The following is a 6,738-nucleotide window of genomic DNA, read 5'->3' on the forward strand; positions in this document are numbered from 1 at the left end:
GCAGTGTTTTTACTGATCAGAATTATTTGGGCTATTGGGAATCTTTTGTGCACACATATTAAGATTTTAAAAAAAATTGTTAAGAATTGCATTTTACTGGGGGACTGGATAAAATCTGTAGATTGTTTTTAGTAGGATGGCCTATTCATAATATTAATCATGTCAAACCATGTGCATGGGAAATCTCTCCTTGTTCTGGTTTTTCCTTAATTTCTTTCTCCAGTATTTTAAATTTTTCATTGTATAGGTTTTTCACTTTCCTGGTTAATTTTATTCCAAGATATTGTGTTTTCTATGCTGCTGTGAATGGCATTGTTTCCCTAGATTCCATCTCAGTCTGTTATCTTTGGTGTATCAGTCTACTCATTTTGGTATGTTAATTTTGTAACCTGTCACTCTACTCAAAGATTTTATCAACATCAGGAGTTTCATGGAAGAGTCTTGGGGGTCTTTCATGTATATAATTATGTCTTGTGCAAATTGGGGTACTTTGATTTCTTCTTACGTATTTGTATCATATTTATTTTCATCTCTTGTCTTACTGCTCTAGCTAGGACTTCAAGTGCTATATTAAACAGGAGTGATTAAAATTTTCATAGAACTCCTTAGGTCTTTTTTTTTTCACAAGTTAGAAGCTTAGCTGGGTGGAGTATTTCCCTGAGGGTACTCTTCCTATTATTCCAGTGCAGACCATTTGCAGTCTCCTAATCCTAATCTTTCTAATGATCACAGATTCCCATCTAGCACATGCTTTAGCTGAAACTTTAAATTTTCTAGTCCTCGTTTTCCTCAAAACTGTAAATTTTGCATTTGTTTCTGACATAGTTGTTCTTTTTTTATTGTAGAACTGCATAAGCATCACTGTTAATAACTATACAAAAAATTCAATGCTACACTCTCTTTAAATTTCCTCCACCGAAGATATTAGTCCATTCCATTTTAATTTAGCCTTAGGCAAGTTCTTAGGACTTGGGCAGAAGGTAGCAATATTCTTTAAATAAAAAGTCACAGGAATGATCTCTTGCCAAGTTGATGTTTAAGTCCGTGTGTCTTCTGTGAAACATCTTGAGCCAAGGCTTTATTAGAATGGACCATTAAGCTCTGTTTTCATTATTCAACTATTTTTCTAATTTTAATATTGAAAGTCTTTCATATTCCTCCACAAAACAACATGGTTGGTTTCTTCACATCAGCACCCCACTCCCATTACCAACTTCTGTAGCAGTTACTTTTCTGTTTTGGGATAAAACATCATTAACAAAACAACTTATATAAGGAAGATTTTGTTTTTACTTACAGTTCTAGGATGAGAGTCCATAATATTGAGAGTGGCCTGATAAGAGGTGACCAAAGAAAAAGTTGAGAGCTCAACTTAAATACATGCAGAAAGCAGAAAGGAGAGAGAGAGAGAGAGAGAGAGAGAGAGAGAGAAACAGGAAGTGGGGCAAACTATGAACTCTTAAGGTACTCTCAAAGTGGCATATTTGCTCCAGCAAGCAAAGTCCATTCCTCCTAAACCTCAGCAAATAGCACCACATCTTTCGGACCAATATTTGAACCTTTGAGGAACAATGTCATTCAAGTCATCACTTTTAAAAAATTGGGTGAGCCTATAGTTGGTTTGCATATTTAGAATTGTAATTTCCTCTTGATGGATTGATCCCTTGATCAGTATGAAGTAACTATCTCTTCTGAAAAGAATTGGTTTGAAGTCTATTTTTTCAGATATTAAAATAGCACTGCTTTCTTGTTTTCTGGTTCCATTTATTTGTATTACTTTTTTTGATCCTTTCATGGCAAGGTACTACTAATCTGTGCCAATAATGTTTGTTTCTCAGAGGCAGCAAAATGAAGGTTTTGTGTTCTAATCCAATCTACTAGTTTGTGTCTTTTGGCAGGTGAATGGAGAACACTGATATTCATGGTTATTACTGAACAATGGGTATTGTTTCCTGTCCTTTTGTTAATTTTATTGTGTTTGGAACACTTTCAGTCCTCTTCTGTTTGATGAGTGCCATAGCATTGTTTATCATTTACTCCTATTTTCCTTTGTATGTGCTTTTCATTCTCTTCAGACTGAAGTATTCCTTTTAGTATCCTCTGTATAGCTGGCTTGAACTCCTTTCCTGCTTTTATCACAGAAAGTTTTCCTTTCATCTTCACTTATGACAGATGATTTTTCTGGGTATGTTAGACTTGGTTTTCAATTGTGATCTTTTATCTAGATAGAGATTTCTGTCTAGATTTTGGGAATTATCTATGATTGTTTAATGATATTTTCTTTGCCTTTTAGATGAACATCTTCCATTTCCTGTACACCAATAACATGTGGGTTATGGCTTTTCATGGCATCCCAGAGTTCTTGCATATTCCTTCCATATGTTAAAAAAAATTTATCATTGATCATGATAATGATCCAATTCCTCTGTTTTATCTTAATACCCCAAGAGTCTCTGATCTCTATGATCCACTTTCTTATTGAAGCTTTCAATAGAATTTTAGTTGGCTCTATTGTCTCTATTGTTTCCATAAAGGCCAGCACGACAAACTACCTCTATTGGTGCCATAGTGGCACTGTTATCTGAGGACAATCAACAGCTACCTAATTGGACTTAAAGGCCTCTCAGTGAGAATGAACTCATGGGTGGCACTGAAAACTCAGCCTAATATGTAAAGCAAAAAGGACATAGACCCTAGAGAAAATCCTCTAGGATCATCTCTCTAGAAAAATGAAATTTCTTACTCAATGTTAAATATGGATCCTTACATTTACAGACAAGCATACCGATACATCATTTATCAAAGAAGTTTCCTTTTGAAACAGATGGAGGCTACTGCAGAATTCCACAACTGCTCAAACACAGAGAATATGCATCTGAGAGATGTCCAGTAGTAGGGGACATCTACAGTTAAAACTCTACAACTAAGGCTCGTGGGACACAGTGGAACAAGGTTTAGAGAAAAAACTAATGTATCCCTCAACTCTCACAACTAAAGCTTCCTTATACAACAGAGTGTGATGTACACAGGAGGTCACAACTAACCATGTTTTAAAGAATGAGACTGCAGAGTGTACATCCCTAGTTAGGACTCCTGTATGGAACCTGGCCCATCTATGGCTCAGGGACCTTGCAGAACAGGGGAGGGTGGAAAGATTGTAAGACCCAGGGCTGGTTCATGAACACAGGGAGGCAGAAACTTTCAGACCACTGTAAGCTTGCACATGTGAACTTGTGGCAATTGTGGCATCTAGCACAGGACCCACGCCAACTCAGTTAAACAAGGGCTAGGAGATGAGGAAAGAAATGGGTGCTGCTGCAGCCCTTGACTGAGAACTATTGGAGACTGATTGCTACTAGATGCTGGAGAGTATGCCTTACACACGATATCTAGATTGACTGACTAGCCTCCAGTGGATGAATTTACACTGAAGGACATCTGGGTACAAATGCTTGACTGGACAGGACATGTATGGAGGAATACATAAGGTCTGGTGGGGAGATCTGGGAGGCATGGATGGGAGAGTAGGTATAAGTTTGATTAAGAACTGAAATGACAACATGCTCAATAAAAAAATTTTAAAAAGTTCTAATAATCAAATTTAAAACAAGAAATAAATACAGTTGAAATGACAAGTTAGGGTGGATATATATTAGATACATGAAATTGGTAGTGGTAGTTAAGCAGATAAGACAGCCTTACTGCTTTATGCTCATAAGAATACTGATCCAATTCCATGTTTGTAGTCTCCACTTTCCCAATTGACTTAGATACTCTGCTTCAGTCTGTTTAGATCCCACAACAATCCTTTCAGCTTATTACTGCTATTGCTGCCATATAGTGTATAGTGAACCAGGTCCAGAAAGCTTAAAATTTATTCTCTGCACACACATGAACAATGGGAGAAGGAGCTTTTCACTCATCTGTATTTGCTCTCAGTATCCTTATTGTTCTGTATGGTGGTTCATTGTTGATTTTTAATCAAATTTTTGCTCGCATGTGTGTTAGATGACCTCTTATATTCTTTGTTGGAAACACCATTAAACATAGTTCCATAAGCTGATTAAAATGTGCTGTGTAGGCAATTTGCTCCTGTACATTTGAAAAATGACCATTTGATAGTCATACTACAGCATATTGGATCATGATTACAAACAGACAAGAACTTTGAACTCTGCCAGCATGAATTCTAGGAATCACCTTGCAATAGACAGGTGTGAAAATTCTCCCAATACAAGGATATAAAAAATCTTTCTCTGCTGTGGGAAAGATTATCAATAATATTACCCAGCTGTGAACCCTGTGAACTGCAATAAGACCATGTGGCAATGTATAGCCATGGATGAAATAGTGAGCCATTATTCCATTTTTTTGGAATTTTTGATGCAGGATCTTCCTGTAGCCCCAGCTGTCCTTGAACTCCCTATGTAGATCAGGCTGGCCTTGATCTCATAGAGATATGCCTGTCTCTGCCTCCTAAGTTTTAGAATTAATGGTGTGTGCAACCAAATCAGCAAATGTGTGTCTTTCTACCCAGAGATTATGAAGCTCACGGATCTCATCAGGGAAGTTTCTTTGTGCAGTGGACAGTGATTAATACAGAAAGTTATACCTGATCAAAGTGAAGAGAATAAATGTCTGTGGAGTGTTCAGTCAACAAATGAGACATCTATATTATGCCCACTCCCAAAGGCTATTTGCCTGCACATGATCAAGCCAGTCAGCATTCCCACATGGAGTGGGAAGAGGTTCATGAACTTCTACCCCTAGGTGAAGAGTTATGGACAATTGATATCTTCTTGAGGAAAGAGAGCCAATTTTTAAGAGTGTGTCTTCTGGTAGGTCAAACATGCACCAGTGAATGATTCTACACTCAGGAGCTTAAAGACAGCACAAATAGGAGTCTATGACTTTTTTTAAACAGGGTATGATAAAGCTACAGATAAGGATGGGTTTGGATCTGTAAGAAGTTAGGTGCAAGAGTTTTGGGTGACTGCATGGAATATCAAGTCATTGATTGGAAAAACTCAAGCAAAGTGTTTCTCTAAATAAAATTGCCAATTAGCCTGATTGGATTATTTCCTAGTATATAATTTCATCAAAATATCACACTGTACCCCAAAATCCTGAACCCTCTTACATACAAAATAGAATTCTCTTCATTTACTTGACTGTAAACCACCATCCCACTTCTGTTTCCACAATCTTGTGAAGCTCCAGAATTCTGTCTTACCTGGCATGATTCAAAATGACATTTAAAATTTACTCCACAGACCTTCTACTAACTATGGTGTGAGAGAGAAACTCACTGACTGAATTTTTCTAAAGTGTTCTTCTTTTTAATGAGGCTAAGTAATTTTCAGTGGTTACCCTTCATCCCAGAGGAAGAGTAATGGATTGCAGAAGAAACACTATTGTCTTGGGGCTGTGATTACAGTCCTTCATGAAGAATTATTCCCCTAGGATATTAGTGATGTGCAGCATGGTTCCCCCCTTTACACTTCACACTCCGCACTCATATTCTGGCACTTCCTGGAGTGTCACCTAAGATTATACTTTGCCTCCTCACCAGAGACATAATGTCCAACAAATTTGGCCAGGTGTCCTATTGCATTCCAAAGATTCAATGACGTGTCTAATCTCTAGTTAAAAGTTTGAAATCATATATGTTTTCTGTGTGCCAATGAATCTAGACTTAATTTTTGTCTTTTATCCATATAATGTCTTATTGTCCTTCCTCTGAGGTTAGAAAGACTACAGTGTTATCTAAAACATCTTTTTCTTTCTAAAATAGCCTTCAAAATGAAGATGTATTTAAGGTAACACACAGAATTATTTTTCCTTGTACAATATAGCCAAAATTTACAGATAAGTTCAAACATAACAATTATAATTGGAATTACAAAAATTATGTTTGAAGATTTCATGGCATATTAGTATACAAAATGTATACTTTCATCATCAGTCTAGGGGATCTTCAAGATATAATTCCAACTGTAGATTAATTTATAAAGTTAAATAAGAAATAGGAGTTAAATCTATAAATAGCTTAAATAATGTATCTCAAGAATATAATTTTGAGCCAAATAGGACAATCCTTTCCTTACAAAAGCTCCATTCTAGTTCCCTGGTTCCCAAAGGTACTCCAAGTTAAAAACGTGAAACTAAAGATTCAAAGCTATGATCCACACATGAAGGAAGACAGGTGACCTTTGTCCTTATGCATCTGGGTCACCTCACTCAGTATATATTTTTTCCAATTTCATCTACTTTCCTGCAAAGCCTGAAATTTGATTTTTCTTTAGAGTTCAATAAAATTCCATTGTGTATGTATACCAGCTTTGCATCATGCATTCATCAGTTGATGCACAGCTAGGCTAATTCTATTCCCCAGTTGTTGTGAATAAAACAGCACTGAACATGCTGAGCAAGCATGTCTGTTGAAGGATATTGAGCCTTTTAAAAAATATTTTATTTATTATTTTTATTTTATGTGTTTGTGTATTATGCCTGCATGTAGGTAAGTGCACCCGTGTTGTGCAATGCCCACAGAGGACAGAAGAGGCTGTTGGATATCCTGGAACTGGAGTTATGGACAGTTGTTAGCTGCCATGTAGGTGTCCTGGGATTCGAACCCAGGTCTTCTTCAAGAACGGCCAGTGTTCTTAACCACTGAGCCATCTTTCCAGCCTCCAAAATAAAATAAAATATTTTTAAAACTTAAATCGATCATCTTAT

This window comes from Nannospalax galili, unplaced genomic scaffold (assembly GCF_000622305.1).
Source record: "Nannospalax galili isolate Female #2095 unplaced genomic scaffold, S.galili_v1.0 scaffold2294, whole genome shotgun sequence".
NCBI lineage: Eukaryota > Metazoa > Chordata > Mammalia > Rodentia > Spalacidae > Nannospalax > Nannospalax galili.